The 12,572-nt window shown below is 44.8% G+C and overlaps 1 protein-coding gene across 1 annotated transcript in view; it reads right to left on the bottom strand.

Annotated features, from left to right (window-relative positions):
* The window catches only part of ptpn9a (protein tyrosine phosphatase non-receptor type 9a), a 227,005-nt gene that overhangs the window by 200,918 nt on the left and 13,515 nt on the right, over positions 1-12,572 (bottom strand). The gene's annotated exons all lie outside the window — the stretch shown is intronic.

The following is a 12,572-nucleotide window of genomic DNA, read 5'->3' as shown; positions in this document are numbered from 1 at the left end:
ATCTGCTCTCATCTCCTTCAGTGCTTTGAAACCAATTCCCAGGGGGTGGGGGGAGGAGGGAAAAAGGAGCACAGTACAACCAGGATAACTCCTTCCAATTCTCTTTCTACTCTCACTCTATGGGAAGCATCCATCCTCCCCTCCATCTCCCAGACATTTGAGTCATAATTAGCAAAGGAAGAGAAGTGAATAAAAGCTATATGCTGTGTTCCACCATTGATGGCAATACTCAGGGGCTATCAACATTTAAGCTTTGGATTTTGATCAGAAACACAAAAGGAAATCATAGGTCTTTGACCCAAGGGCTGTACAGTACTCTGATCATTTTAGTTTTCTTCTGACCTTTAGGATCAGTGTCCCAACAGCAGCTCTCAATACACACCTAAATTTATATATCCCACTTGGTGCCACAAAATTTGGTTATTTTATGTCATCTGAGCCTAACAGCAGCAGGAGTGCATTATGAAAGTAGTCAAAATATGAATTGGATGTGTGCCCCAGAAGGAGAGTGATCCTTGTTGGTTTTAAGTTGTTATTTCCAGCCTAAAACCAATAGAGAACCACAAGCATGACTTTTTTTTTTAATTCATTCATGGGATGTGGGCGACGCTGGCCAGGCCAGCATTTATTGCCCATTTATAATTGCCCTTGAGAAGGTGGTGGTGAGCTGCCTTCTTGAACTGCTGCAGTCCATTTGGGGTAGGTATACCCACAGTGCTGTTAGGAAGGGAGTTCCAAGTCAGGATGCTGCATCACTTGGAGGGGAACTTGCAGGTGGTGGTGTTTCCATGTATTTGCCGCCCTTGTCCTTCTAGTTGGTAGAGATCGCGGGTTTGGAAGGTGCTGTCGAAGGAGCCTTGGTGCTTTGCTGCAGTGCATCTTGTAGATGGTACACACTGCTGCCACTGTGCGTCGGTGGTGGAGGGAGTGAATGTTTGTAGATGGGGTGCCAATCAAGCGGGCTGCTTTGCTCTGGATGGTGTCGAGCTTCTTGAGTGTTGTTGGAGCTGCACCCATCCAAGCAAGTGGACAATATTCCATCACACTCCTGACATGTGCCTTGTCGATGGTGGACAGGCTTTGGGGAGTCAGGAAGTGAGTTACTCGCCTCAGGATTCCTAGCTTCTGACCTGCTATTGTAGCCACGGAATTTATATGGCTACTCCAGTTCAGTTTCTGGTCAACGGTAGCCCCTAGGATGTTCATAGTGGGGGATTCAGCGATGGTAATGCCATTGAATGTCAAGGGGAGATGGTTAGGTTCTCTCTTGTTGGAGATGGTCATTGCCTGGCACATGTGTGGCATGTATGTGACTTGCCATTTATCAGCCCAAACCTGGATATTATCCAGGTCTTGCTGCATTTCTACACGGACTGCTTCAGTATCCGAGGAGTCACGAATGGTGCTGAACATTGTGCAATCATCCGCGAACATGACCCACTTCTGACCTGATGATTGAAGGAAGGTCATTGATGAAGCAGCTGAAGATGGTTGGGCCTAGGACACTACCCTGAGGAACTCCTGCAGTGATGTCCTGGAGCTCAGATGATTGACCTTCAACAAGCACAACCATCTTCCTTTGCGCTAGGTAGGATTCCAGCCAGCGGAGGGTTTTCCCCGATTCCCATTGACCTCAGTTTTGCTAGGGCTCCTTGATGCCATACTCGGTCAAATGCTGCCTTGATGTCAAGGGCAGTCATTCTCACCTCACCTCTTGAGTTCAGCTCTTTTGTCCATGTTTGAACCAAGGCTGTAATGAGGTCAGGAGCTGAGTGGCCCTGGCGGAACCCAAACTGAGTATCACTGAGCAGGTTATTGCTAAGCAAGTGCCGCTTGATGGCACTGTTGATAACACCTTCCATCACTTTACAGTTGATAGAGAGTAGGCTGATGAGGCAGTAATTGGCCAGGTTGGAGTTGTCCTGCTTTTTGTGTACAGGACATACCTGGGAAATTTTCCACATTGCAGGGTAGATGCCAGTGTTGCAGCTGTACTGGAACAGCTTGGCTAGGGGCGCGGCAAGTTCTGGAGCATAGGTCTTCAGTACTATTGCCGGTATATTGTCAGGGCCCATAGCTTTTGCAGTATCCAGTGCCTTCAGTCGTTTCTTGATATCACGCGGAGTGAATCGAATTGGCTGAAGTCTGGCATCTGTGATGCTGGGAACTTCAGGAGGAGGCCAAGATGGATCATCAACTCGGCATTTCTGGCTGAAGATTGTTGCAAATGCTTCAGTCTTATCTTTCGCACTGATGTGCTGGGCTCCCCCATCATTGAGGATAGAGATATTTGTGGAGCCACCTCCTCCAGTTAGTTGTTTAATTATCCACCACCATTCACTGCTGGATGTGGCAGGACCTCAGAGCTTAGATCAGATCCGTTAGTTATGGCATCGCTTAGCTCTGTCTATCGCATGCTGCTTACGCAGTTTGGCACGCAGATAGTCCTGTGTTGTAGCTTCACCAGGTTGACACCTCATTTTGAGGTATGCCTGCTGCTGCCCCTGGCATGCCCTCCTGCACTCTTCATTGAACCAGGGTTGGTCTCCTGGCTTGATGGTAATGGTAGAGTGGGGGATATGCCAGGCCATGAGGTTACAGATTGTGATTGAGTACAATTCTGCTGATGACCCACAGCGCCTCATGGATGCCCAGTTTTGCATTGCTAGCTCTGTTCGAAATCTATCCCATTTAGCACGGTGATAGTGCCACACAACACAATGGACGGTATCTTCAATGTGAAGGCGGGACTTCGTCTCCAAAAGGACTGTGCGGTGGTCACTCCTACCAATACTGTCATGGACAGAAGCATCTGCAGCAAGCAGATTGGTGAGGATGAGGTCGAGTATGTTTTTCCCTCGTGTTGGTTCACTCACCACCTGTCGCAGACCCAGTCCAGCAGCTATGTCCTTTCGGATTCGGCCAGCTCGGTCACTAGTGGTGCTACCGAGCCACTCTTGGTGATGGACATTGAAGTCCCCCACCCAGAGTACATTTTGTGCCCTTGCCATCCTCAGTGCTTCCTCCAAGTGGTGTTCAACATGGTGGAGTACAGACTCAACAGCTGAGGGAGGGCGGTAGGTGGTAATCAGTTGGAGGTTACCTTGCCCATGTTTGACCTGATGCCATGAGACTTCATGGGGTCCGGAGTCGATGTTGAGGACTCCCAGGACAACACCCTCCCTACTGTATACCACTGTGCCACCACCTCTGGAGGGTCTGTCCTGCCGGTGGGACAGGACATACCCAGGGATAGTGATTTCAGTGTCTGGGACATTGTAAGGTATGATTCCGTGAGTACAACTATGTCAGGCTGTTGCTTGACTAGTCTGTGGGACAGCTCTCCCAACTTTGGCACGAGCCCCCAGATGTTAGTAAGGAGGACTTTGCAGGGTCGACAGGGCTGGGTTTACCGTTGTCGTTTCCGGTGCCTAGGTCGATGCCGGGTGGTCCGTCCGGTTTCATTCCTTTTTATTCACTTCGTAGCGGTTAGATACAACTGAGTGGCTTGCTAGGCCATTTCAGAGGGCAGTTAAGAGTTAACCACATTGCTGTGGGTCTGCAGTTACATGTAGACCAGACCAGGTAAGGACAGCAGATATCCTTCCCTAAAGGACATTAGTGAACCAGATGGGTTTTTACAACAATTGACAATGGTTTCATGGCCATCATTAGACTAGCTTTTCATTCCAGATTTATTAATTAAATTCAAATTCCACCTTCTGCTGTGGTGGGATTGGAACCCATGTCCCCAGAGAAATACCCTGGGTCTCTGGGTTACTACGCCACCGCCTACCCTAAAGTGCCCCAACCAGAGCATGTGAAAAATCTTATTCATACAGAGAGAAGTATCGCACTTGCAAAATCAAAACCATTAATATCTTTACAGAACACATCAGACAACCCTCCCCAACAATCAGTGGGAGCAACATGATTTCTGTTCCTAACTAGACAGGCATGTTTTTTTTTTTAAAAAGGTGAATGTTCAACAGGGGAAAAAAATGTAACTGACCATCATTAAAGAATGATTCGTTCCACAGTTTCCAACATTCAGCAGAAAATGGAAACTTCTTTTTTATCCAAACACACCAGCTGAAATGTACTAAATGACAGAGAAGCTTCCAGTACAGTGTTGAATAATGGAGCCCTGCTTAGAATGACAACGTGCAGATTTCATCATCCAATCCAGTTCCTTCCAGTCAATGCAACGAGTGCGAGATGCAAGAACATTCCCCACTGCTCAGTGGGCACTTCATTTATTTGCTTTGAGCTTTCAATTATTGGCTTACTGTGTTAGTTAATAATTGAGCACACAAAAAGAGAGCTGTAATTATCTGAAGTAGACAGCACCAGAAAATGACCATTGACTGAAGTAACCCTGAAACAAGACAAAAGAATAGGGAGCAGAAGGGGCAACTGCCATAAGACACAATTTCTTCCCATCCACGAGTCTCGATGCTTGTTCCCTGCTCCAGGAGGTACTTTGGGACAGTTTCATTACATTAAAAGCGAATCGTGCAGCTTAAACAAAGACAAAACTGAACGCAACTTGGTTTTACAAGCACAATAATGGCTGATTACTGACAAGCAGCCATTAGCACGGTTTCTGCTGCAGTTCATTGCCAGTCCACGGCAGAGAGACAAGACGATAGCGAGCCTGCTTCTGGTGACCACTCTTGAATTCCACGCCAACTCCAGCCCTGTGTTGCCAGGTGCCTCTAGTAGCCATTTTACCAAAACTGGCACCTCAATGTGGAAAACAAAAGGAGAACACTATTGACAGCTGGGGAACAGCAGTGACCGGCACTATAAAATGCTACACATGATGTTTTCCACCCCCCCCCCCACCCAGCAGTACCATTCGATACACTTTACCACAAAGCAATCAAGCTGTTCATTGAAAAAAATTAGGGAATAGCAGGATGTTTTTAAAGAAAGGCAACACTTCTCCACACTCCATTCCCCTTATGTGTAAAAATGCACTGAAAAATACCTTCTGTCTAGTATTCTGGAAAACCATATTTGCAACACTAATTTCCTGGCCACATGACCTTGAATGCTCTCTGTAAACTGACCACATGGCAGCCTGGGTTTCCCAGTAAATGATAGATGCATCATCCACAGGATAAGCTAACTGAAAACTGTGACTAACCAATGACAGTGCTGTCCCTCATCTGGGGCCATTTCTAGTGGAGGACCCAGTCACAAGAAGCCAGCTTACACACAGATGGGGAAGGGAAATGGGATGTTGCAAAGAATATACAGCACACATTTACTAACTGGATTGCTCCACATCAGTTTCAGGATGCTGGGCTGAGGTCCTCTTGGGCAAAACTAAGTTTAGGTTCCCTTCAAAAAGTAACCACTGCTCATAAACTGCCAGAAACAGAAGCAAACATTTCTGGCAAAGTTGAAAGGAAATAGGAGGACGACAAAAAGTAAACATAAATTAATTGCTGAAAGTAATTAAATTGCTTTGCTTTTAGCTCCATTATTGCTTGATGCAAGTTGCTCTCTCTCCTCCCCTCCCAGTTCTATTCCAAAACCTACCCAGGAATGGGTTTTGTGCAGGTGAAATACATCCACTGCATTGCTGCAGAGTGACTCTCTCCACGACTCCAAGTTGCCAAACCGAGCCAACTGCTGTAGACCAGTCATCGGCCACAAGAGGCATTCCATCCACCCAGCCCAAATTCCCCTCCTTCTTCTGTTAACTTTTACGGGGTTACAGTTCACCAGGCAACTGACCCATGGCCACTTCTCATCTGAGCCAAGACAATGAATGTCAATCCTCCATTTGATCATGAAAGGTGTCACTCCCAAGCCCAATTGTGTTCATGGCTGATACATGCAGCACAGCCAACCAAACGGTAGCCAAGTCCAGAACCCTGGCTTATTCTTTACTCTTTGTACTCCCCCACTCCCCTCTGAAAAAACATTGTGAGAAGTATATTTTTGGCAATTAATGAGCAGCAGATTTTCTTTGCTGAAGAGAACCTGAACTTTGGTTTTCCTACATTGAGAAACCTCAGTCCAGTACCTCTTCACATGCCTCCTATCCAAGAGGGGTCCAAGTGAAAAACTCAATGCTACTCGAGATCAACTAGCTCAACACAAACCTCGAATCAAGGCTGTTAGCTTCTGGTCTGTGTGGCTCAGTGTGACATAAGCCAATGCATTTAATCACAAGCTCATCGGGGATACTAGCCGTTCCATTCTTAAAATAACTGCAAGATCAAGGTAGACTGAAACCAATACAGAGTACAACAATGAAGATAGAAAGCAGTAAGGAAGAAAAAGCTACTAGTAGCCAGAAACTACAGCCTCTGCAACAATGGGGTAACCTACAATGCGAACAACCTCCATTTGTAATCCTTGGGTCGATATTTTTCTGCAACAACCTCTACTGAAGTCAGTATTTTACAGCATCTCGACAGGTAAAAGAAATATTTTCATGCTGCAAATCCGTAAAAAAAAACATTGACTTGCAACAATAATAATGCAACATCACATCCAGTGGTCACTGTGCAAGACTGGAAGCCATTGGATATAATCCTCAATATGACCGCAAGGCATATTATGTACGGCAGGAGATAACAGGGTAGAATTTTGAAGACAAGCTACACAGACAAGTCTCTTGAATATGGAAAATTAAGGGTCTAACTCACTGAGGTGCTTATGATTACAGTATTTGATAGTTTCTCTCTACCTAACCTATTTCCTCTGGTGAGGGAGCCCAGAGCTGCAGAAGTGCTCCCTGATATCACCCCTGAACAACCTAGCTCTAATTTGAAAGTTATGGGGCTTAACTTAAAATTAGAGCTAGATTGTTCAGCAGCTGATGTCAGGAAGCAGTTCTTCACACAAAGGGCAGTGAAAATCTGGAAAATTTTCCCTTAAAAATCTTTTGAGGCTGGGTTAGAGGGATGAGTGGGGAGGAGGGAGAAAACACGGTCAGTTGAAGACATCAAAACTAAGACTGATCGATTTTTGTTGGGCAAAGGTATTTAGGGACATAGAACAAAATGAGTAAATAGAGTTAAGATACAGTTCAGCTATGATTTAAACCAATGATGGAACTGGCTTGAGGAATTGAATGGTTCACTCCTGTTCCTACAACAGTACCCAAGTAACAAAAAGCAACCTGTCTTCTGCCTGAATACCAATGTGGTTATCTGAGGCAACAAGGTAACAGTCACTGCGGCCACTGATAGCAACATGCAAGCCCCTTGCCACTGCCATTCCAAAGGCTACCACTGCTCACTACATGAAGACAAAGGACGAGGGTATCACAACACTTATGCTGCAGGTCTTTGTACAGTTTTATATTTTAAAATGTTTTTTGGTTGTACAAAGCATTCAATAATGCTCAAGATGCAAAAGAAAAGGAAAAACCAACAGCTCTGACAGAGGGTTAATGAGTGAATTACTCATGATGCAGGAAGTGAAAAATTCTGGACATTGGTAGTGCAGGTTTGGGCTGTCAAAAGGAATGAAAAGTGATTCATGTCAGACAAGTAAATGCAGTTCACGTGCTGGACCCCAGTGAAATGAAGTTGCTGCCATCGGAAGTGTGCACGAGAGCACACGGCTGTGAGGGCACATACATGCGTGGAGGTGAATAGACCCTTGAAAAGAGAAAGAAGGAAAAGTCACTCATGCAGAGTGGGTCACAGATTTATTATGGTCGTGAAGTCAGAGATGAGTAACAATTCTAGGAGCAACAGGAAAAAAAAGAGGGATCCAGGAGCTGAAGTTACTGAGAATATACCAAGATTTAATGTGCTATGTTCTGCATGTGCTTTTCAGAATTCTTGAACTTTGTATGTGGCTCGTTGTGTTATTTTCGGGTGGGTGAGAAAAAAATATGGCTGTTAATAGCTTTCTATACCTGTTTATATTTGAGCCAAATGGAAAAGATAGTTCTTTGTTGCAATGAACAAGTTCAGAATGTGGCTATATGCAAAACAATGAATGATATAGATAGGATGGAGAGTCTCATCAGTGCAGTCTACTGATAAATCAATGCTTCATTGCAGTTAAAAAAAATTTTAATCAGGCAATGCGAACTGAGCAATGTAAATAAAGAAAAATGAAAATTTAGCACTGAAAAATAAACTTTGAATGATCAGACAACTTGGAAGACGCAACTTGGAATTTAAAAGAATGTATTAGCAGATTCACTCAAGGAGTTACACCCATTGCACGCGTCCTCAGGGTGGTCTTAATAAATCCTACATAACAAGGAAAAACATTCAAAAATAAATATTAGCAATATCATCACCACCTCATATAAAGTAGCCTTGACAAAGAGAAACTGTTAAAGGCAATTTCAATTTATTCTTTCCCAAAGCTTAATTCACGCCATGCTCTCAAACTATTTCCGCTGCTTGAAGAGTCAGTGACAAGGTGTTCATCTATTTAAGATAGTCACTAAAAGGGTGAGGAGAGGCGTTAAAAAGATTTCTTTGTACAGTGGGTTCCCCAGCCGCCAATTCCATCCCTCTCCCTGGCAAGTGTCAGGCCAAACCAGACCACTCGCAATCTCGGTGTTGTATTTGACTCTGATGAGTTTCTGACCACATATTCACTCCATCACCAAGATCATCTACTTCCACCTCCATAACATCACCTAACACCACGCCCATCTCAGCTCATCTGCTGCTGAAACCCTCATTCATGCCCTTCTTGTCTCTGGACTTGACTTTTCCAATGCTCTCCTGGCCGACCTCCCATTTCCCAACCTACGTAAACTGAGCTCATCAAAAGCTCAACTGCCCGTATCCTAAGTCACATCAAGTCCTGTTCATCTGTCACCCCTGCGCTCACTGGCCTACACTGGCTCCCAGTCCAACAACGTCTCAGTTTTAAAATTCTTATCCCTGCTTTCAAATCCCTTCATGGCCTCACCCGTCCCTATCTCTCGAGCCTCCTCCAGCCCTACAAGCCTTTGAGATATCTGTGCTCCTCCAATTCTTGTGTATTTCCAATTTTAATCACTCTACCATTGGTGCTGTGCCTTCAGCTGCCGAGGCCGCAAGATCTTGAATTCCCACCCTAAACATTTCCGTGTCTCTACTTCTCTTTCCTCCTTTCAGACGCTCGTTAAACCCTGCCTCTGACCAATCTTTTGGTCATCTACCCCAATATCAACTATGTGGTTAAATATCCAATTTAGTTTGATAATCGCTCCCGTGAACAGCCTTGGGACATAAGCGGAGAAGAAATAAATCGTTGGAATTCTTTACCTCAGAGAGCTGTGCTTCTCAGTTGTTGAGTATATTCAAGACTGAGATAGTTAGATTTTGGGGTGCTGAGTGAATCAAGAGGTATGGGGATAGAGGGCAGGAAAATGGACTTGATGTAGAAGCTCAGCCATAATTTTATTGAATGGTAGAGCAGGCTCAAAGGGTGTACAGGTCTGCCTGTCAATACTCCTAAGGGTTCTGCCATTTACTGTATACCTCCCACCTGCATTAGACCTTCCAAAATGCATTACCTCACATTTGTCCGGATTAAACTCCATCTGCCATTTCTCCGCCCAAGTCTCCAACCGATCTATATCCTGCTGTATCCTCTGACAATCCTCATCATTATCCGCAACTCCACCACCCTTTGTGTCGTCTGCAAACTTACTAATCAGACCAGCTACATTTTCCTCGAAATCATTTATATATACTACAAACAGCAAAGGTCCCAGTACTGATCCCTGCGGAACACCACTAGTCACATCCCTCCATTCAGAAAAACACCCATCCACTGCTACCCTCTGTCTTCTGTGACTGAGCCAGTTCTGTATCCATCTTGCCAGCTCACCTCTGATCCCGTGTGACTTCACCTTTTGCACCAGTCTGCCATGCGGGACCTTGTCAAAGGCTTTACTAAAGTCCATATCGACAACATCCACCGCCCTTCCCTCATCAATCATCTTCGTCACTTCCTCAAAAAACTCAATCAAATTAGTAAGACACGATCTCCCCTTCACAAAACCATGCTGTCTCTCGCTAATAAGTTCGTTTGTTTCCAAATGGGAGTAAATCCTGTCCCAAAGAATCCTCTCTAATAGTTTCCCTATCACTGACCTAAGGCGCACCGGCCTATAATTTCCTGGATTATCCTTACCACCCTTCTTAAACAAAGGAACAACATTGGCTATTCTCCAGTCCTCTGGGACCTCACCTGTTGCCAATGAGGATGCAAAGATTTCTGTCAAGGCCCCAGCAATTCCTTCCCTTGCCTCCCTCAGTATTCTGTGGTAGATCCCATCAGGCGGGGACTTATCTACCTTAATGCTTTGCAAGACACCCAACACCTCCTCCTTTTTGATAATGAGATGACTGACTATCTGCACTCCCTTCCCTAGGCTCATCATCCAAGTCCTTCTCCTTGGTGAATACTGATGCAAAGTATTCATTTAGCACCTCACCCATTTCCTCTGGCTCCACGCATAGATTTCCATCTCTGTCCTTGAGTGGGCCAACCCAATCCCTGGTTACCCTCTTGCTCTTTATATATGTATAAAAAGCCTTGGGATTTTCCTTAATCCTGTTTGCCAATGACTTTTCATGACCCCTTTTAGCCCTCCTAACTCCTTGCTTAAGTTCCTTCCTACTGTCTTTATATTCCTCAAGTGCTTCATCTGTTCCTAGCCTTCCAGCCCTTACAAATGCTTCCTTTTTCTTTTTGACTAGGCTCACAATATCCCGTGTTATCCAAGCTTCCCGAAACTTGCCAAACTTGTCTTTCTTCCTCACAGGAACATGCTGGTCCTGGATGCTAATCAGCTGACGTTTGAAAGACTCCCACATGTCAGATATTGATTTACCCTCAAACAGCCGCCCCCAATCTAAATTCTTCAGTTCCTGTCTAATAATGTTACAATTTAGCACCTTCACCCGAGGACTACTCTTATCCTTATCCACAAGTACCTTAAAACTTATGGAATTATGGTCACTGCTCCCGAAATGCTCCCCCACTGAAACTTCGACCACCTGGCCGGGCTCATTCCCCAATACCAGGTCCAGAATGGCCCCATCCCTAGTTGGACTATCTACATACTGTTTCAAGAAGCCCTCCTGGATGCTCCTCACAAATTCTGCCCCATCCAAGCCCCTAGCACTAAGTGAATCCCAGTCAATATTGGGGAAGTTAAAATCACCCACCACTACAACCCTGTTACCTTTACATGAACCTTTGTTGCACCCGCTCTAAGGCAAGTATATTCTTCCTTAGATTAGGAATCCAAAACTGTGTACAGCATTTGTCTTACAAAGTACTTGCTGTTGCTGTATGTTAACTTTGTGATTCATGGACAAGGACACCCAAATCCCTCTGAATACCAATATTAACTAGACTCTCACCTCAAAAAAAAAATTCTGCTTTTCCATTTTTCCTACCTATGTGGATAATTTTACACTTCCCACATTACACTCCATCTGCCACCTTCTTGCCCATCCCTTTGCAGTCTCCTCACTGTTTACTTTCCCACATAGCACACTTCTGTATATTACAGTTGGCCCCTCATCTAAGTCATAGATATAGATTGCAAATAGCTGAGGTCCAAGCACTGATCTTCGTGACATTCCACTAGTTATAACCTGCCATTGTGAAAATGACCCATTTAATACTACTCTCCGTGTTCTGTCCATTAACCGATCCTCAATCCATGCTAATATTGTATCCCTAATCCATTGGATGTTTGCTATGTCAAAGGCACTATATAAATGCAAGCCGCTACTGTTGGGTTGCTGGAGCATGGAATACTTTGCCACAGGGTGTGGCTGAAGCAGAGACCACTGAACCTTTTAAATGGGAAAAAAAGTGGATAAATATCAGAGGAGGTAATGCATAGCTATGGGCGGTGGCACGTTTTAGATTGCTGTAGAACAGGCAGACATAATGGGCTGAATGGCCCCTTATTACCAGCATTTCTATGGTTCAACTGAGATGGCCCAAAGGCCCAAACCATGCATCTATCTCCAGAAACAATGCTGCTCCCTTGCTCAGCCTTGTGGTATTCAAATCATTAATATAAAATCAAAATACTGCAAATGCTGGAAATCTACAATAAAAACAGAAAATGCTGAGAATACTCAGTAGCTTATGCAACATCTCAGAAGACAGAAACAAGAGTTAATGTTTCAGGTCCTTCAGGCCTTTCATCAGAACTCAAACCATGTTGGGCAACAAAGAGCTCACCTTCCCAATCTCCACCACTTTAGCCTCTAGGTAACTCTGCTGAGATTGGAAAAACTTTTTCTGGGAGACAACCTCCCTCCAGCCCCCAGAAAACAATATAAATTAATGGCCCTATTTGGATATTCAGTGCTTTAGCACTGTACAATTTATGGTTTTTTTTGGGGGGGGGGGGTGAGTTGAGAGGGGGGAAAGGTATTAGAATGAGATCTATTCCTTGATCCACCCACTGTCGCTGGCCCCAAGAGGGCAGATAAGCCGCAATGAGGCCTCCAACAACTACACTTGAAACTGACTGGGAGGAGTATGACACCACCCCCAATTACCCAGGGGACGATTTTACTGAGCAGGAAGCACCTGGTTCTACTTGAAATCAC

The sequence above is a fragment of the Heterodontus francisci genome, chromosome 35 (assembly GCF_036365525.1).
Source record: "Heterodontus francisci isolate sHetFra1 chromosome 35, sHetFra1.hap1, whole genome shotgun sequence".
Lineage (NCBI taxonomy): Eukaryota > Metazoa > Chordata > Chondrichthyes > Heterodontiformes > Heterodontidae > Heterodontus > Heterodontus francisci.
This window is presented reverse-complemented; position numbering and strand designations above follow the sequence as displayed.